Genomic DNA, 22,734 nt, shown 5'->3' with positions numbered 1-22,734 from the left:
AACGAATATCGACAAACAACAAAACGAAACCCTTCTCTATGATCAATGTATTATGATGGTGTATGTGATTGTTGCACGGATATTACATGAAATATCACGTGATAAAATTAAAATTGGTTGTCGTACCAGTGACAAGCTTAGGCATTGTCCCCACAAAGTATGATATTCTAAACAGAATACTGAAAATACATACATACATGCATACATACATACATACATACATACATACCAGGTGTGCAGTCAAACAGTTCGTAGAACTCGATATCGAAAGCGCCGACAGACGAACTGTTTCTACATTAGACCTACTTTTCAATATAATCATCTTTAACATCAATGCATGTGACCCAATTATCCTTCAAGCTATTGTTTCAAACAAAATATAACTGTTTTATTTTGTATCATTTTCAAACTGAATACAACAAATGAAGGTATTCATATTCTGGAACGGCATAATCATTAACGAATACACTTGTAAAATTCAGTAGAATGTTCAACTTCATTGGTGAGGAACCTGACGAGGACTCTTTTGTCCCAGTCTGGTCAAATTCACGATTCCAAGAGGGTAGGTTAACGTTAAGCAATAATATACAAATATACAAACAGGAAGAGACCGGTTATTGGCAGGATAGTTGTTTAAAAGTAATTTGTTTTAGAAAAGCTCGGACATATCTGGAATCTAGTTATATGAACGTGTTGATTGCCCGCTGTACGTACGTACGTACGTACGTACGTACGTACGTACACACACACACACACACACACACACACACACATACACACACAGATAGATAGATGCATACATACATACATGCATACATACATACATACATACATATATACATACATACATCAATACATACATACACACATCTATAAATGTACATATATACAGATGGACCCTGCTTCTTATATATAGTTTGTATTATACATTGTAACTTTTTTTTTATGATACAGCTGTGTTTTCTGTGTATATTAAACAGGTTTTATTACAGCTAACGGAATTGTTAATTGGTAGTCTGTCTTTGTGCCTTTGTGTCTGTATGTCAGTTTCTCTGTCACACTCACCCACGCACTCACTCTGTAGTCCGTATCTGTCTCTTTCTGTTACATTGTTCACTGACACAAACATGTATTCAATTAAATGAGGTGAATAAACTATAGTGGTTAAAATAATTAGCGATCGTTGTTTGTAGTGTTTTAGAAGGAATGGGTTTATACAAACATCGAGATGGTGTCAAGTATTTATAACAGTAAAAAACTTAGTTCCATATAATTACTATCAAAAAATGTATCCTAACATTTAAATGACTGAAATAATGTCTTTCCTAGCAACATTCGTTTTCGCTGCTGTATTTTAAAAAGAAAATACCTTTAACTCTAGGCTTAACATCCTGCATTTATTTGTTAATATAAAAATATTTGCCACCTACAAAAATGGCGGGTGTAAAAACCCATTCACCACAAATCTGAAGTGAGAATCTTATTGTCGGTGGTCTAAAACGCAAATTCCTAGCATTGGAACAAATTGGCGGGGGTTTTAATGACAAATATGCTGTTTTGTATAGTAGGACTCCTTCCACCCCGCCCATTGGTTCCTACGGACCTATATTTGACCTATATTTGACCTATATTTAAAGCCCCAGTCATAGTGTCACGTTTTGGCCGCCACGTTCAGCTACGTTGCAAAACGTGGCTACAACGTGAGCAAACGTGGAACATCGTGGCTAAAACGTGACCAAACGTGACAAAACGTGAACAGGAAATTTTAATTTTGGACATGTTCAAAATTCGCTGGTTTTTCCCACAACGTACTACAACGTGGCAAGAACGTGGCGAGAATGTGGAACAACGTAGTACAACGTTGCTACAACGTAGCGAAAACGTGCCAGACCGTGAATACAACGCCTTACTACGTTGTGCTACGTTTCTGCTACGTTATGGTACGTTTCTACTACGTTGTGGTACGTTTCTGATACGTTGTGGTACGCTATGTTACGCTCTGATACGCTGTGATGTCTCAGATGCCATCTGTCAGAGTCTATATATATATATATATACCTCTCCATCTAGAACCTCAATTCATTTGAGTTCTTGCTTAGCCCATGTCCGGAAACATGGATCTCCAACTGGCAAATGCTGCCCTAGCCCTGGACCAAGATATACTGCAAAACAGGCTGCTGCTCCAGACGGAAGAGGACAGAAGATGAAGAACAAGAGAGAGGACCCCACGCACCATGTTTTGCAGGGACTGGCTCCTGCGACGTGAAGAGTTCGGCCAGTACCACCAACTAATGGAGAAGCTGAGGAGGGAGGATGTGGCCGCCTTCAAAAACTTTTTGAGAGTTGACCCCCTCCTCTTCCAGGACCTGGTGGACAGGCTGAGCCCAAGAATCAAGAAGAAGGAAATCTGGTTCCAGAAGGCACTACCGCCTGGTCTAAAAGTTGCAGTCACTCTGCGGCACCTCGCCACTGGGGACAGTTACCACTCGCTGATATACTCTTTCAGAGTAGCCCACAATACCATCTCTTACATGGTCAAAGAAGTTTGCGAGGCCATCGTAGCAGAGTACTCGAAAGAGGTCCTCAACATCCCCACAGACCCAGACGCGTGGCGAAGTGCATCAGAATTATTCAACACCAGGTGGCAGTTTCCACATGCTGTCGGCGCACTGGATGGGAAGCACGTGGCTATAAAAAAAAACCAAAGAAGGGCGAATCCATGTACTTCAACTACAAGAGGTACCACTCCTTCGTCCTTATGGCTCTGGTCGACGCTGACTACAAGTTCATGTGGGTCAACGTCGGCTCCCCCGGCTCCTGTTCAGATGCGCAGATCTGGAATGACTGTGACCTAAGAGAACACATCTTTACCGACCGCATCGGCTGGCCACAACCAGATCCTCTACCTCATGATGACAGGGACACACCATACTACATCATTGGTGACGAAGCATTCGCTCTCAGAACATGGTTGATAAAACCTTTTTCAAGGCGAAACATGGACCATGAAGAGAGAATCTTCAATTATCGACTGTCTCGAGCCAGGTGAGTGGTGGAGAATGCATTTGGTATACTGGCCAACCGCTTCAGCTGTCTACTCACCACGCTGAGACACAACCCCAGTACTGTCGAGTCCATCGTCCTAGCCTGCGTTTGCCTGCACAACGTCATGAGGATCCGCTACCCACAAGAGCAGTATGGCCTGATTGACCAGGAGGACAACAACAACCAGGTCATCCCGGGTGCCTGGCGACAGGGGGCCAACTTGGACGACATGCAACAAGTGACAGGCGGCAACGTTAACACCAGGGCGGCCAACGAGCAACGCCTCTACCTGAAGCACTACTTCTCCTCACCAGCTGGCAGTGTGGCATGGCAGGACCGCATGGTATGACTCTGTGGTCTGACTTGGACTAATTACAACATTTCTTTGGGGGGGGGGGGGTGGGGGAGAGAGAGAGTCACCTGCAATGTTTAAAAATACAAACATTTATTGCAATAAAACATTTTATTATAGCACCCCAGTGCAGTGTACCCTTATTAACATGTAATACAAGAGCACAATGTTATAAATAAAAAACTACAATCAAACACAGTCTATGGCACAATCTGTGACACAGTCTTTACTTGTCACCCGTGATGTTGTCTAGGTCAGCAAACTGCTAAGTGTTCAAGGTGTACCTGATGTTGGACCATGCAGACATGGAGACGTGTCCACCACAGTATACAACTCAGGTGCATATGGTGGGGTCATAGGTGGAGCAGACTGCGACCGCATCACCTCTGACATGGTGACCTGTGTCAATGTGACCTGTGGCTGCGTCACCGGGGCTGACATATTCACACAGTGCATTCGTTTGCCTGTATCCACTCCACCAGGTCCTCCTTCTGTGCCTCAGACAGCACTGTGGGGGCAGACCTCTCCCTCATGGCAGGTACTTCGGGGGGGCACCCGCACTAAATTTTCATTTGTTTCCCAGAACGTGGGGATCAGAACGGGGCACAACGGCGTACCCAAAACGTGACACTATAACTGTGGCTTAACATGCAGAGCGGGATTTAGCTCAATCGGTTGAGTGCTCTTCTGAGGGCTTGTGTCGCAGGATCGAACCACCTCGGTGGATTCATTCAGCTGATTGAGGGTTTTCTCGTTCCGACCAGTGCACCACAACTGGTCAAAGGTCGTGGTATGTGATTTCCTGTCCTGGGAAAGTGTACATAAAAGATCCCCTGCTTTTAATGGAAAAATGTAGCGGGTTTCCTCTGATGACCGGCCTCGGTGGCGTCGTGGCAGGCCATCGGTCTACAGGCTGGTAGGTACTGGGTTCGGATCCCAGTCGAGGCATGGGATTTTTAATCCAGATACCGACTCCAAACCCTGAGTGAGTGCCCCGCAAGGCTCAATGGGTAGGTGTAAACCACTTGCACCGACCAGTGATCCATAACTGGTTCAACAAAGGCCATGGTTTGTGCTATCCTGCCTGTGGGAAGCGCAAATAAAAGATCCCTTGCTGCTAATCGGAAGAGTAGCCCATGTAGTGGCGACAGCGGGTTTCCTCTCAAAATCTGTGTGGTCCTTAACCATATGTCTGACGCCATATAACCGTAAATAAAATGTGTTGAGTGCGTCGTTAAATAAAACATTTCTTCTTCTTCCTCTGATGACTCTATGTCAGAATTACCTAATGTTTCACATCCACTAGCCGATGATTTATAAATCAATGTGCTCTGGTGGTGTCGTTAAACAAAGCAAACGTTACTGGTTTATAGAAATCTGGAAATTAATTAAGAACCACCTAGTTTTAACCATGTGGCTTACTTTTCGCAAGTAATTGTGAACATTTCGTGAATACAAAACACAAAAATTAACGTTCTGTGTATAGAGAGAATATTGAAAAAAAAAACCAGATTGACAGCAAGTGGTACTGTCGTTACACCAATATATAATGCATTGTAGGGAAAAGAGACATGTAAATATACATCAACATGTATGGTAATAACAATGGATCTTTAATCACATCGATGTGCTTCTTAAAAGTAATTTATTTATACCATCTCCATAAATATCTGAAGTATCGGAAATAGAATAAAACTGATATTTGTCGATTATTTCTTTCATATTAAACTGACAAGTAAATATTTTGTAAATATCTATTTAATGATACTCTACCTAATTTAGCATTTACTTGTTTGGGTTCTCAGTGATGTACAAAGTGGTTTATACTCTTGAAAAAAGAAAAAAGAAAACAGGTCATTTGTGTAGTTTATTGGAGCAGACTATAAACAAATTTGATCGACATGTGTTAATTTCAATGCTGTTGCAATATGTGAGGGAGCGTCTCTGATGACGGTTTCCCCATATCCCTCTCCAAAACAAAATATTTGTAGACATTTCTAAGTAACTTTTGAGCAAAACTCAAGAACCATTCTGAGTGTGTGATATATTATACCGGTATTAAAGGTGCTATGTACATGTATTAAAGGTGCTTTCACCAACTTGCATAATCACAGTTATTGCAAATAATTTTTTTTTATTAAATTTTTCTTTAAAATTTAAAGACTACACCTTTAACTACATGCCCATAAATGATTCTAAGAATATAATTTTATCTACTAGTAGAAAATACATTTTTATTGGAGAATCTTTATCACAAGCAGATGCTCACATGAAACTATTATATAGCACCTTTAAATGGTTGCAAGATTGTGTAAATTTCTAATGTACTTATATTGAATTTATATTCACTAAATATGCTAATCATAATTAATAATTTATGCTGTAATTCAAAATATTCAGTTAACTTGCAGTTTTAAATTAAAAGTTTGATCAAGGGAAAATGAAATTGACACATGTCGATCACAATGTGTTATAGTCGGTTCCAATAAAGTACACAAATCACCTGTTTACTGATATCTTTCTTTTAATTTCAGGAGTAAACACCACTTTGTACATCAATGAGAGCCCAAACAAGTAAATGCTAAATTAGGTAGAGTTTCATTAAATAGATATTTACAAAATATTTACTTGTCAGTTTAATATGAAAGACATAATCGGCGAAAATCAGTTTTATTCCATTTCCGACACTACTTTAGTAGATACACAATATATAAAGTTGGTTAATTTTTGCAACATTATGTCTCTACATTTACATATACCAATTACTTCATAAATTAATAATCCTTGGTTTTCACTCGCCTTAGCATTTTGATGAGTGTAATTTTTCACTCGCCTAAGCGTTTTGAGGTGTGCGATTTTCACTCGCCCTGGTTTTTCAAAAGCCAAGGACTGTGTATGTGTGTGTGTGTGTGTGTGTGTGTGTATGTGTGTTGGTACGTGCGTGCGTGCGTGTGTGTGTAAGTGTAAGTGTATGTGTATGTGCATGTGCATGTGCATGTGTAAGTGTAAGTGTATGTGTATATTATGTATAATGTAAATAATCACCGACACCAAACAACCGATAGGCCTATACATTGTTGTGCTCCATCCATTTTTCAAGCGCCGAAGCGTGGATAGGGGTAGACAGGGGAGCACTGCCCCTCACCCCACTATAAAGATTACCCATATTGCCTAGCATACTACCGCCAGTTGAACTAACATAATTCCCACAACCCCACTCCTATTGTTGGCTTGCATATATAATAGCACATTACTAGTCTGTATTGTACGCACAAAAGAAATATTAAACACAGTAGTCTAGACAATATGGTGCCAGACCTACCACAAATTGCAACTTTATTCTTCTTTTCCGTGCATTATGAAGAGGTTTGTAGAACAATATATTGAAAATGCATCCGAATGCACCTTGTTGAAATGTCCCTAATTTGCATAAATTCAATATGGTTGCCAAACTTTCCGAAGACAACCTTTTTGGCTATATAATACGTAGTATGCAAGGTATTTTAGTGATTCTAAAGTTTAAAATGTATTTCTAGAGAATGGGGAATCCTTTTGAAGATTTAAAATTTTACATGGGCACTTTCGCAATTTGCATAAATCTAATATGGCTACCTAAATCCATGGAAATGGCTTATTTCAGTATTTTACCATATACAATCTTCAACGGGAACATTTTATTTGGCTTCAATGTCAAGATTAGGTTTTGCAGGCAAATCCTAACAATTCATTTCTGTGATCATAAATTGGTCACAAATTTTGTCTAATGAAGGTCATTGACCGATAACGAATCGCAGAAACAGCCATTTTACTATATTTTCAATGCATAACATTTTTCTGTGTATAATGTTATACTTCCAAACTTTTAACATACGATTTGTAATCAAAGTATATTTATCCTTTATATTTTAAAGATAAAATGTTGGTGTTATACATTGAACTTTTGAATAAATGCAGACTGACGATATAACTAGTCAAACAGTACTGCTCTGGAAAGATACACAAAAAGCACTGTCATCTAGAAAGGTGATCAATATATGGCCAATTCAAAGACGTCGGTCATAAACATTTATAACTTAATTGTTGAGCACAGCTTCTGACAATCTAATTAAAATTAGCTCCACTATTACATGTGGATTTAACAGCAGCCCGTTCATATCCAGGTGACCTTTCATTCGACCAATCAAAACCTTACTTGCAAAACCATGCCAGTCATTTGAAATGAATTTGAAAACATTCGGGATTATGCCGAGGGTATACGAAATGATTCGGGTGAATTACGAAGTATGCCAGAAACTAATTGCAATATAGAATTTTATATAAAATTCGTTTCAAGACGAAAAAAACAACCGTGATGCTATAGTCATAAAATCTGTTTATACTAGTATGCAATCCAGAGTTTATTACTGAAGTTTTCCCCCTGTTTTTTCAATGTTGAAATAGACTAACAAGTTCGCCTATTGCATAAATAGTCTCGCCCGATATTTTTAGAATTTACATGCTCCCGAATAACACTATAAAAGGCGAAGTGTAATTGGTCAATATTTAAATTGTTATTTATAGATGAAATGTCACCTGGACATGGGAGTCCACGCAATGCTGTTAGATCTACTGGTAGACCCAGTAAAGCTAATTTTAATCAGAATGAGTTTCTGATTACAGTGTCATGTAATAAACCACCACCTCCAATCCCTTCACTGGGTATGGAACTGGCACATATGTTTAAATATATATATATATATATATATATATATATATATATATATATATATATATATATATACACACACATATAACATAGGTAAGTGTCATGTAATAAACCACCACCTCGTCCCTCCACTGGGAATAGAACAGGCACATCTGTTTATATATAGCATATGTAAGTGTCATCTAATAAACCATCACCCCCAGCCCTTTCATTGGGTATAGAACTGGCACATTTGTTTATATATAACATATATAACATAGGTAAGTGTCATATAATAAACCACCACCTCCAGTCCATTTAAAATGCATTCAATGGATTTAGAACTGGCACATTTGTTTCTATATAACACAGTCACCACAGGAAATTGTCATCTAATACAGTACCACCTCCAGCCCTTTCACTGGGTATAGAACTGGCACATTTGGTTCTATATATAACACAGTCACCACAGGAAAGTATCATTTAATAACCCACCACCCCCAGCCCTTTCACTGGGAAAAGAACTGACGTTAATATATCACCATATGCAGGTGTCATCTAATAAACCACCACATCCACCCCTTTCACTGGGAAAAGAACTGGCACGTGTGTTTCTGTATAACATCATTACCATATGCAGGTGTCATCTAATAAACCACCACCTCCAATTCATTTAAAATACATTCAATGGGTATAAAACTGGCACATTTGTTTCTATATATAACACAGTCACCACAGCTAAGCACCTCTAAATCTGTCCTTGCATGACAATTCGTGAGATTTCCTCCTCTGTGTGTTACCCAAAGATAATAATATTTTTCATTCTAATCATCAATTTATGGAGATGGCCTAGTAAGTCATACGACTTGTGCCTAGTCAATTATGTTAAAGCAATAAAATATGCTTCAATCAATAGAAGCGTCTTCTTGATCAACAGCTGGCATATTGGTGTACACAGCCCTGTGTTCTTCACACGCAGTAGATCTCTACCTTGCGACAAGAGCATCTCACCACTGAGCAGTGTGTCTTACGTGTGTCTTACAGAATCGTCTGACGACTTCCAGTAAGACCTTCTAATGGTGCTTCATTGCTGTCATTACTGGATTGAGGTTTCCAGTGAGTGGTAGATCAAATCCTCTCCACGTCTGCACTTGGTGGTAAACTGAAGCTGTGGTACCGGGCTGCTGCAAATGTTGGGAGACAATGTTTGAGGCTGAGCACTGGAAGTGCTGGAACCTACTTTCTGGGAGAATATTTTACAGCCTGGCGTCGAAAGTGGAGGCGATTAAAATACAACTAAAACGTATGCACATTCTCTCACAGTTAAAAGGCAAACTAATATAACAGCAACCATCACCCTTAGTTGCTGACCAATGCCAAACAATTTTATCATGCCTTCACTCAATTTATGGGAAAAGGGCTATTTTGTTTTTACCAATTAACATGACGTTATATTTGAAAGGGCTATCCAAGTAATGTAACATTGTTATATAGGCCTACTTATTTATCCTAACTTATTATGCCCTAGTTGTTGGCGTCATCAGACACCGAATGTAAAAAAAAAAAAACCATATAAACAAAACAAAAAGAAAGAAATGCTTGTTTTCTTTAACGACACGACTAGAGCACATTGATTTATTTATCATCGACTATTGGATGTCAAACATTTGGTAAGTTTGACATAGTTGTAGAGAGGAAACCCGCTACCTTTTTCCATTAGTAGCAAGGGATCTTTTATATGCCATCCCACAGACAGGATAGCATATATCAGGGTCTTTGATATACCAGTCGTGGTGCACTGGCTGCAACGAGAAATAGCCCAATGGGCCCACCGACGGGGATCGATCCCGAACCGACCGCGCTCCAAGCGAGCGCTTTTCCACTGTCCCGTCCCACAAAGAAACAAATTAATTCATTTAAAAAACACACCGAGAAAATATGTTTTCGTTTTAATTATTAATAAAATTCTATAGAAAAATTCACAGTATATTATGACTGTAATTACTGTTTTAGTATATACACAACTAAAGTTTAAAATAATACGATCGCTTAGTTGTACATGAATAATCTTTTATCTGTCTCCAGTATAGCAAGCCGAACTGCATCACGGGAAATATATAGCAAAACTGGGATCACTATATTGTTTATCTAGAAGAAAAAAAAAAGACTCATGCGGCGGTTAACAACCTCAGGGGCCTACAGGAAGACACGCCGCAGTGGAGATCACAACTCGTTACATTAGCTATTGTTCTACATAGCGTGTCCTTCTTTCTCCTGCTGTTCAAAATGAGGTGAGTTATCATTAAATACTGCTGAGCTGAACAAACTCTTAAAAACAAGCTGTGTGTCGAACAAAATTAACAAGGTAGATTGGCTTTAATTGTTTTGTTGTTGCTGTTTTTGTGTGTTTTTGTGTGTGTGTTTGGGGGGTTTTTGTTTGTTTTTTTGGGTTTTTTGGTGGGGGGGGGGGGGGTAGGGTTTTTTTTTAACAACATACATCCTTATTGGCCCAGATAAAATTGTGTGTTTCACCTTCATAATTCTTAATAAGAAAATCGAAAACAGAAATTAGGGTTGGCCCGCGAACTATGGATGAAAACGTCACAGAATGTGAAGATTCTTACTTTATCGCGTTATTTTAAACAGCCATTTTGAGCGCAATAGCGGGTCGCTCAAGGTCAAACGAATCTCTTTTGGGACTAATCCACTGAGATTTAAAGGTCATTTGGTAAATTTATAATGGTTAGTGAAAGAACATACAAGCCCAAATTGTGGACTTCTTTTTCTACTGGTTTTACGACATACAAAGTAACTAGGATTTATATGTAATCGTATTAGTGTTACTACTAGGTTTTAAAATGTGGTAGCTTTTTATTAATTGACGCTCACCTGATGCACGGTCGGTCTGGGATCAATCCCCGTCAGTGGGCTAATTGGGTTTTTTCTCGTTACACCACAACTGGTATATCAAAGGTATGTGCTATCTTGTCTGTGGGATGGTGCATATAAAAGTTCCCTTGCTACTACTGGGAAAATGTAGCGGGTTTCTTCTCTAAGACAATATGCCCAAATTACCAAATATTGGACATCCAGTAGTCCATGATTAATAAATCAATATGCTCTAGTGGTGTCGTTAAACAAAACAAACTTTAATTTTGTGTTTGTTTACTAATTGAGCTAGAAAGAACAATTAATGTTTAAGGCACTTGGCTACACAGAGATTTAGAGTAATCTGGAAAATGTGAAAGGTACAGGTTGGTACTTTATTTGAGCTTAAAAGTATATCCTTAGGATTTTTAATTTTAACACAATAACTCTTGTTTAAGGTATTGCAATACCTGTGCTGACCATTTAACTATAGCTTGAGAATATTCCAGTTGTATAAAGTTTGTTTTGTTTAACGACACCACTAGAGCACATTGATTAATTAACCATTGGCTACTGGATGTCAAACATTTGGTAATTCTGACACGTAGTCATCAGAGAAAACGCGCTACATTTTTCCTAATGCAGAATGGGATCTTTTATATGCACTTTTCTATAGACAGGAAATCACATACCACGGCCACTGGCCAATTGTGGTGCACTGGTTGGAACGAAAAAATCATAATCAGTCGCACGATCAGGACTGAATAAGTGATGTGGCAGTACAAGAATAATCGGAGCACAGTAATACAATGTTTTCTCAAGATAGACGAAAAATGGCACTTTTTGGAAATTGTCTGGGGTCTCAACTTCCTCCCTTCTCTCCCACCCCACGCTGTGTATGCCCCATATCAGCTGAACTTTCTGGATGTCTGATAGCAGTATTATCAAGACAACGGAATGAAGGACGATCCGGATGTAGTGTAATCTACGATTCTGTAGTACCAGGTGACCTCGGTACTCCACTGTTTTATAACGAACACACAAGAAATCAAGCCGCTCTCAATAGGTCAAGTGTGTATTTATACAAGTGCCTCCCGGGGCTGTACTTAGATTAAGATAGCTTGTGGGTGGATGGGTGGGTTCAGTTTTTAAAGCAGTTATATACGGTTTTCATATAGGCGTACGTACGGGTTCCCATTTTTGTAAGGGTGGTGGTGCGGTGGGGAAGTCTGATTTTTGCCCGAATTAAACAAAATTGCCCGATTTACTGCCAAACTGCTATATAGGGTTGCAAACGAATCACCACGCATTTTTACATGGATTACAACCAACATTGTTGGTAGAATAATGACAATACACAGTGAAACCGGCCTCGGTGGCGCAGTGGTTAAGCCATCGGACTAAAGGCTGGTAGGTACTGGGTTCGGATCCCAGTCGAGGCATGGGATTTTTAATCCAGATACCGACTCCAAACCCTGAGTGAGTGCTCCACAAGGTTCAATGGGTAGGTGTAAGCCACTTGCACCGACCAGTGATCCATAACTGGTTCAACAAAGGCCATGGTTTGTGCTATCCTGCCTGTGGGAAGCGCAAATAAAAGATCCCTTGCTGCCTATCGTAAAAGAATAGCTTATGTGGCGACAGCGGGTTTCAGTGTCAGAATGACCATATGTTTGCCGTCCAATAGCCGATGATAAGATAAAAAATCAATGTGCTCTAGTGGCGTCGTTAAATAAAACAAACTTTACTTTTTATACATAGTGAAAGTGTTCAGGCCACCTTATTTTCCTCGAATACCTCTCTTGTTTTTGCCCGAATATGAGGATTTTCTTCAGGACTGGGGTGGAGAATGGGGAGTTGACCCCGTGTCCCCTGTCTCCTACGCTTATGCGTCTTCAGCTAAACAAAAGGGGCATCTTTTCGTATTTGTCTGGGGTGGTAATAGGAGGAATCCAATAGAACAAGTATAATCTTAAAATGCGTATTATAAAAATGCGAGTGAAGTTTAAAATGTTAAAATGTATGTTATATAAATGTGAGTGAAGCTTAAAATGTTAAAATGTATGTTATATAAATGTGAGTGAAGCTTAAAATGTTAAAATGTATGTTATATAAATGTGAGTGAAGCTTAAAATGTTAAAATGTATGTTATATAAATGTGAGTGAAGCTTAAAATGTTAAAATGTGTATTATATAAATGTGAGTGAAGCTTAAAATGTTAAAATGTATGTTATATAAATGTGAGTGAAGCTTAAAATGTTAAAATGTGTATTATATAAATGTGAGTGAAGCTTAAAATGTTAAAATGTATGTTATATAAATGCGAGTAAAGATAAAATATGTAAAATGTGTATTATACAAATGCGAGTGAAGTTAAAATATGAAGTCGCCATAGGTGTTATAGCTTTAGCAAGTATGGATCCTCGTCTACAGACGTTTTCGCATTTGTTTGCCTTGAGAAGTCTAACGCCATATGATACCCTTTTGAAAATGGATATTAACACAATTAGGTTTTCTTTTGTTTTCTTTTCTGACGAATGTAACTGAATGAACAGAAGTCGCAAGTTGGTTATGTAGGTTCTTGTATTTTACTTTCCAACATAAAACATGATTAATAAGTTAACAACATGGATATATATATATATATATATATATATATATATATATATATATACTCTGTCAAAAAAGAAACGCATAGGTGATAGGGAAAGAAAAGTGTTTGATTTTACAAAATATCGTGGGTTTTTTACAATGTTGCTGAATGACCATGTTTGTTAATGTTCCTGGAATGGGACAGCATGCCCAAATGCACCCTAAAACAAGTTTAACGACGTTGTGGCACGTTGTGCAACAATTGCAGGAAATCGGCGTGAAATGGTCAGATTTTGGTGAATGCACGTGAAACTCGGTGGAAAGATTGGGGTAGTGATGGGTATTTGAAGCTGCAATGCTCGCAATGATGCCTTATTTCCATTTCGACGTAGACGAGTTACAAGATGCCAAGACTAAGCCTGCCGAATCAAAACATTGCAATAGGCCGCCTCCATTTAGGTGAATCGCAGTCAGCAGTCGCACGCCACATGAACGTCCATCAGAGCACCATTTCACGTCTCTGGGACAGGTACCAGCAGTTTCAATCAGCTGAAGTCCGGCCCAGAAGTGGAAGACCTCGTATAACAACTGCAGCACAAGATCGCTACATCCGGGTTCTGCACTTCCGTCACCGAACTGCCACAGCAACGAACACTGCTGGACGCATACCTGGTTTGAGAAGGGTGTCTGCACAAACCATTTGGAACCGACTTCGAGAAGCTGGTTTATGGACTAGGAGACAGTATGTTGGCCCCGTCCTGCGACGTCAACATCGACATTTACGTGTTCATTGGTGCACGAATGTACAGGGGTGGAACTTGGGAAACTGGCGGCGAGTATGGTTCAGCAACGAGTCACGTTTCCTTCTACAGCGACGTGATGGACGACAACGTGTTTACAGACGCCGCAATGAACGTTTTGCCAACAATTGCGTCGCCCAAGTTGACAGATTCGGTGGAGGGAGTGTCATAATATGGGAGCCATCTCATACACCGGCAAAAGTGAACTTGTGTTCGTACAAGGCAACCTGACAGCTGTACGCTACCGGGATGAAATTCTTCGCCGTCACATGCTTCCCATTTTGGATCGACAGAGAGAACTCTTTCAGCAAGACAATGCCAGGCCGCATACGGCACGTGTAACAATGGATTTCCTACAGAATGAGAACATTAATGTGCTGCCATGGCCATCAAGATCGCCAGATCTCAACTCCATTGAACATCTATGGGACGAACTGGACAGACGTGTACGCCAGCGTGACCCGGAGCCTCAGACGCTTCCGCAACTGACACATGCACTGCGGGAAGAATGGGCTTGGATTCCACGTGTCCGGATTCAGAGACTCATTCAGTCTATGCCAAAGAAGTGTCGCTCAATGATTGCTGCTGTTGGTGGCTACACAAGGTACTGATTTCAGCGCCTTCGTGCGACGCTGTTTGGTGACGAAAGCGCCTCCACTGCCGTCAGTCCATAACAAGAACATTGTCACATACTCATGTCAAATTTTACTGTGATATGATCATAAATAACAAAATTATGCCACTTTGTATTAAAGAGATAATTCCATGAATATTTCGCCTTTGCGGTTTTGGGTTTTTTTTTTGAGTATATATCTATGATCACAACCTATAGTCCTTCCCACAGCGAACGCCTTTTTTCATACTATGGAATTTACTACAAGTTATTTATTTCCGATTAATTTGTAAATTGCACACAAAAATAATATTTTTGTTTTTGTTATCTCCAAAACACTTTTAATTTTCTTCCTACGTCAAATGAAACGGAAGTTACTTAGAATTTGTTTTAATATAGAATGATAGGACGGCCAATAGGTGGACAACCTTGCCAACAAGCTACTGGAAGTTTAAAATCACTGTTAAATACGATGCCACTCTGCGATAATCACGCTATGTTTGCCACCTGTCCATATGTCGGTCTCGGATTTGGTCTGTTTAGGAAAGGATTCAGTTTATGTTTGAAGTTGATTATAAATGAATTTTTCCCCCTAGAAATTCGATGGTGCCAACAAATTTTTGATAAAATGTGCCTCTAATTTAATTTAGATGGGGGCTCGGGAGTGGTCTCAGCATTACTGGTAGTAGAAATATGACTACATACAGCAATATAACCTTTCAGTCCTGTTTATTCCAGTTCAAGCCCTCCTGCTAGTTTGTGTAATGTCCGTAGTTAGTGTGTATTTACTTTCTCTTTCATATGATCTATCTCAGTAGCTGTTATTTATTATGAGTAGTGCAGGGTAGTAGGCTGCGGAGGTTGGGTTCAGTACAGTATTAGGATATCCATATGTAGTAGTGTTGGTATAAAGTGCTCCTACTGGCAGTAGCTAGTGGAAATTTCCCTATTAGCTCAGTTGGTAGAGCGCTGGACTCTCGTACTGAGAGTCTGTGGTTCAAATCCCTTCAGTGGAGGTTGATTTTTCTGTTACACGTGGGAAATGTACACAAAACGGTCCGCATGGTTCATACTGGACACCTACCCCCATCCCCGTTCAGACCATGCTACGCCCCTGTACTGTCCATGCTTAGTATGTATTCCTCCTGTTCCAGATGTTTAAGTAGTCAGCGCACGACTAACGGTAAATTTCCCTGTACATATTATATAGGCTTCTGTTAATAAAATAATCTAATGTATAAGCTTATATATTATTCAATACATTTTATTTATTTAAAAAAAAAAAAATTATATTATTATTATTATTATTATTATATTTGTTTAGGGCAGGACGTAGCCCAGTAGTAAAGCGCTCGCTTGATGCGCGTTCTGTCTAGGATCGTTCTAGCCAGTGCACTACGACTGGTATATCAAAGGCCGTGGCATGTGCTATCCTGTCTGTGGGTTGGTGCATATAAAAGATATCTTGATACTAAAAGGAAAATGTAAGAGGTTTCCTCTCTAAGACTACATGTATGTCAAAATTACCAAATGTTTGACATCCAATAGCCTATGATTAATAAATCAATGTGCTCTAGTGGTGTCGTTAAACAAAACAAACTTAAACTTTTATTCTTTTTTAGTAACTTGTTTTCATTTGTTTTGTTTCAGTTTACCCTACTTCGTAGAGGACGGTCAAGTGTCCTTGTTACACGAGCTTGCCAAATCATTTTGACACTGCAGTTATTCAGGAGATTCCCGACATGTGATTCAAAATATAATACGTCATACGTGTTTACTCCAAATCGCCGTTATTATTTCTGATTTATAGACCGTCGCCATAATACAATTATTTTTACAAAATATCAATTATAAGCGGGATATGGTGGTTATGTAGATGGTTAGATAAAGAACTTTTAGGGGCAAATCAAATGTTTATATTTTCAGATAATACATTATTGGATCATTTAAAAGTGTATACCATAATAGCAAATCACATAGACAACAACAGTAGCATATCAATATAATTAAAATTAGCTCCACTATTACTACTGGTTAGACCAGTAGAGATAATATTAATCAGATTGGTAGTATATGTGGCTAAAACTGCTACACGCAGGGTTTTAATCAGCAAATATACTCCATGGATATATATATATTGTCACCCATCACATTTAAAATAAATCAGAAAAGAATTGGGGGTTAAGCTGCTCATTTCAGACATGAAAGGAAGCGTCTATGACTACCCTAGTTCCGGACAAAACTGTTCATCCTATGTTTAGTAGGTCCACGCACATGTTTCAAGCACATGCTGACATATTGACACTTGTTCAAACTAAATTACAAGAACTTACTGGCCAGATGAAACACCATTTTATATTTATCACCATTAGCAGGACTGGAAGCTTTAACTGAGGGATCAAAAGTTTAATGCACCTTGAACTTTGACCTGCTGAGATACTATTTGCTGTACTGTTACTTTAAGTAGAACGGTTAGAAAACTAATTTTATTCTGTTTTCTTTTTCAGTTTCAAAGTAATCTTAGTGACACTACTGACGATCCCAGTTCTGATTTTATCACAAGATGAAATAAGTGTTCCCGCAGCGAAGAGGCTTTCGACAACATCTCAGTCTAACCTGACTTGCAGTGTAATCAAGTCAGTTGCCAACTGCTCTAATAGAGGACTCTCGGACGTACCCACCACACTTCCGGCAACAATAACCGTTCTTCTAATGGACCATAACAACGTGACGAATATTACATCGAAAAACGTCGCCAGGTTTGAAAATCTCACTCATTTAGATATTTCTCATAACATAATTAACCAAGTGGCGGATGATTCCTTTCATGGCTTAACACATCTCCAGTGTTTGCACATGGAAGGGAATCGTGTTCAGTGTCCTGGTAAGGCTCTGTCTGTTCTTCACTCGCTAGAGGAACTCTGTTTAGATGGAAGTCCCAATATGACGTTTGGTGAACATTTCCAAAACCTGACGAAACTGACCTGTTTGAGTTTGTCTGGACATGAAGGTAATTGTAGCCTATTCAACATTTACAACAATACATTTAAATATGTCCCACATCTAAAACGGTTAAACCTCTCATTCTGTGATTTGAAGAATATTGATGCTGGAGCATTTGTGCCTTTAAAAAGCATTGAAGAGTTGGACATATCTGATAATAATCATCTGTGTTTCGTAAATTTTCAAAATGTAACATATGGTCTGATAAATTCCTCAATCCAAACATTAAAAGCCAATGCTATTGTTAAACCTTGGTCAGTATGCAACATATTACGCAAAGAACATTTACAACATTTGAAAAACACTGGACTTCAAAAATTGTTCTTTGATCACAATCGACTGGAATTCTTTGAAACTGGAACTTTATTCAACCTTCCAGAAACGCTTTGGTATATATCATCTCGTTTTAACTTGTTTACATTTGGCCCGTACCTGTTTCAGTTGACACAAATGACAGATGTCACTCATTTGTATTTGGGACAAAAACTACACGGACCAAAACTATATTTTCCGCATAGTCAAGACAACATACATAAAGGTATTGGTTTTAGTGACATAGACTCTGACAGTACTTGTCAATCTGGTAACAAATATCAATCAGTATATAACCGAGAGCTCATTGCCATACCAACACCATCAACTCAGAGCAGCAAACTCAAACCTATGTTGGTTATTGTACCACCAAATCTGCAGGTATTGACTCTTCCATGCGAAAAGATTCTTCTCACATTGGTTGGACAAACGTAACCACTAACAATATTACTACTATGGATTTAAGTTGTAACTTGTTCTCACAATGGATTGGCCCCGTGGAAGGGATGGAAAAACTCACAATACTTGACCTTTCTCATAACGTGGCTCAGTATGTATCAAGACGTTTCTTCTCGAGTTTTCCTCAGTTAAAAGAACTCAATATTTCTTCGAATAATATCGGCTCTGTGCTGCAAATGGGAAATAAGTCACTTATATTTGATAATCTTACATCTCTTGAGGTCTTAGACATGTCCTTCAATGTTATAAACAGTCTTCCAGAAAACATTTTTCAGGACTTGGTATCTGTTAAAACAATAAATCTGTCTTACAATTCTCTATATCTGGACCTGCCTCTGCGAGTGACTCACATGAAGAACCTTCAGTTACTGGATCTTTCAAATAATCAGATTCGATGGTTTTCTGACGTTCTTATGCAAGATTTTGACACACTGGCGGCTTCTCATAACATAACAATACATATGACATATAACCCAATTTCTTGCACTTGTAGTAATTTAGATTTTCTTAACTGGATGACATCATCAATGGTAATATTCATTGATGTTCATAATTACATTTGTGCTTTTGAAAACAAGTCGTTTAGTCCGATGGGGAAATTTGAAGATATTGTCATCAGATTGCAGAAGGAATGTTCCACTCATCTGGGACTGGTACTCAGTTGCATCTTTGTCATTGTCACTGTGCTTGTTATTATAAGTGGAGCCATGGCGTACAGGTACCGGTGGAATTTGCGATACTGGTACTATGCTGCTAGACTAAGACTAAAAAGTAAAATGCTGGTGGATGAGGAAGGTGAATCGTTTACGTTTTGTGCTTTTGTTTCCCATGCAGACGAAGATGACGATTTTGTTTTGAACGAAATGATAAATCGTTTAGAAACGGAAGATTCTGGATTAAATCTTAACATACATCACCGAGATTTCATGCCTGGACAAGTGATAGCATCGAACATACTGTCCGCAATTCAAGGAAGCAGAAAGACTATTGTAGTTTTGTCCACACATTTCTTGGAAAGTTATTGGTGTATGTACGGAATTGCAAATGGCAAACATGGAAAGCATAAAAACTGGACGGGACGTTTTGATCGTCATCATGTTTGAAGATATTTCAACAAGGAAAATACCCAAGGAAGTCTTGTATCATCTGAAAACAGATTCGTATATTACGTATCCCCATAACAGAGACGAGGGTCAAATTGATCTGTTTTGGAGGCGACTCATTGCAGCAATTAAAAGGACATAACAATACGTGTAAGAGTTATTTGCCCGTGACCTAAAAACATTGTGTAATTATAATCGGGATGATATACCTCTTGCAATTAAAACGATTCTGTAAATGTTTCATTTGATATTTCCTTTACATTTGATGATTTTCGTTTTCCAGAAAGGGACCGATGTATATTTTATTACAAAGGAGATAATACTATAAAATTATGTGATGATTTTTGTTTTCCAGAAAGGGACTGATTATATTTTATTACAAAGGAGATAATACTATAAAATTATGTGATGATTTTCGTTTTCCAGAAAGGGACCGATGTATATTTTATTACAAAGGAAATAATACTATAAAATTATGTGATGATTTTTGTTTTCCAGAAAGGGACTGATTATATTTTATTGCAAGGAGACGATACTATAAAATGATGTGATGATTTTCGTTTTCCAAAAAGGGACCGATGTATATTTTATTACTAAAGAGACATTACTATAAAATTATGTGATAATTTTCGTTTTCCAAAAAGGGACCGATGTATATTTTATTACAAAAGAGACGATACTATGAAATGATGTGCTGATTTTTGTTTTCCAGAAAGGGACCGATTATATTTTATTGTAAAGGAGACGATACTAAGAAATGATGTGCTGATTTTCGTTTTCCAGAAAGGGGATAGATGTATATTTCGATACAATGGAGGCTATTCTATGAAATGATGTGATGATTTTCGTTCATGAACAAGAATAATGTTGTACATGGAGAAAGATATTACGAACATTGCTTCTGTCAATGAGTATAAAACACTATCGACATAATAATTATGTTCATGGACTTTGGAGTAACCATAATATAGTGCTACCAAATATTGTTAAAAAGTAAAATATTTGCAAATTGAACAATTTGTTTATAAACGGTTATAAACTGAACACGTATATTTCAAGTAAACGTATTGTTCAACACAATAATCGGACTGAATATACGCATTGAAAAGCAATGTGAACTTTATGAAGTTGCGAGGGTTGAAAGCTGAACTGGTCTGTAAATATACTCTTCAAAAAAAGAAACGCAAAAGGGTACAAATGGGTTATAACTCCGATTTTATGTTTCCTACCGGTTCATGCTTTGTGAATATAAGGTCATTGCATGTCCCAAACACATTCCCACGGTTACATTCGATAAAACGCAGCTACTGTACAATAAAGTTCCAAAATGTGAATATTCGCAAAAACGCAGCCACGTGCAAACCATGTCACCACTGCACGTGCGTTGTCTGCACGTGCAACATGAACACCGACAGTATAAAAGTGCAGGGTGTTCGCTTGCTTGGCCTCTGTATCTGGCCGACAGTTGACAATCCAGGACATGCCACGTCTCGGTGAACCGCAGAGAAACAATGCCATCGGCCGACTAGACGCAGGCGAATCCAGAACGGCCGTTGCCAGGGCATTCCATGTGTCCCCAAGCACCATCTCCAGACTGTGGGACCGTTACCAGCAACATGGATCAACACGTGACCTCCCTAGATCCGGTCGACCACGGGTCACTACCCCCGGGCAGGACCGCTACATCCGGGTACGCCACCTTCGGGAACGATTGACTACTGCCACCTCCACAGCCGCAGCAATACCAGGTTTGCGCAGGATATCCGACCAGACCGTACGGAACCGCCTACGTGAGGTAGGAATTCGTGCCAGACGTCCAGTTCGAGGTATCATCTTAACACCACAACACCGTCGACTCCGACTGCAGTGGTGCCAGATTCATCGACAATGGCCTCAACTGCGATGGAGACAGGTGTGGTTCAGTGACGAGTCCCGATTTCTGCTCCGACGTCATGATGGAAGATGTCGCGTGTATAGGCGTCGTGGTGAACGTTATGCGGCAAACTGCGTGCAGGAAGTGGACAGACTCGGCGGGGGTAGTGTCATGGTGTGGGCAGCCATCTCACACACTGGCAGAACTGACCTGGTCCACGTGCAGGGCAACCTGAATGCACAGGTCTACATTGACCAGATCCTCCGGCCACACATCGTTCCAGTTATGGCCAACGCCAACGCAGTGTTCCAACATGACAACGCCAGGCCTCACACAGCACGTCTCACAACGGCTTTCCTACAGAACAACAACATTAATGTCCTTCCTTGGCCATCGATATCACCTTTTGTGAACCCAATTGAGCATCTATGGGACGAGTTGGACCGACGCCTCCGACAGCGACAACCACAGCCCCAGACCTTGCACCAGTATATATATATATATATATATATATATATATATATATATATATATATATATATATACTGTGCCGATATAATAAAACGTGTTTTATTAGTTAACGTACAATACTTGTTTGTTCCCCCCCCCCCCCCACACTCGCTCTCTCTCTCGCTCTCTCTGTGTGTGTGTGTGTGTGTGTGTGTGTGCGCGCGCGCGTGTGTGTGTGTCTACATTATATAGGCGGCGTTACCAGTGGGGTGGGGAATCTAATTTCACAATCAAACGTGTTTGTTATGTCTTTATGTTTAGTAACGTGTGTGGCCACCTCTGGCACCCACAACAGCAAAACAACGTCTTCTCTTGCGACTCCCTGACACGTGTGAACACTGCATTAGGCAATCTGCGCCACTGTTTCACCAACATGTCTCCTACATGTAGTTCCTGAAGAGTCAGAGGTTGGTTTATCAGATTTCTAACACGTCTCCCGAGTTCATCTCAGATGCGTCCTATGGGGTTGAGGTCAGGGGATCTTGAAGATCACTCCATGTTGATTCCTGCATTTCCACAG

The sequence above is a fragment of the Gigantopelta aegis genome, chromosome 4, assembly GCF_016097555.1.
Source record: "Gigantopelta aegis isolate Gae_Host chromosome 4, Gae_host_genome, whole genome shotgun sequence".
Classification (NCBI taxonomy): Eukaryota; Metazoa; Mollusca; class Gastropoda; order Neomphalida; family Peltospiridae; genus Gigantopelta; species Gigantopelta aegis.
Note: the sequence above shows the minus strand (reverse complement) of the source record.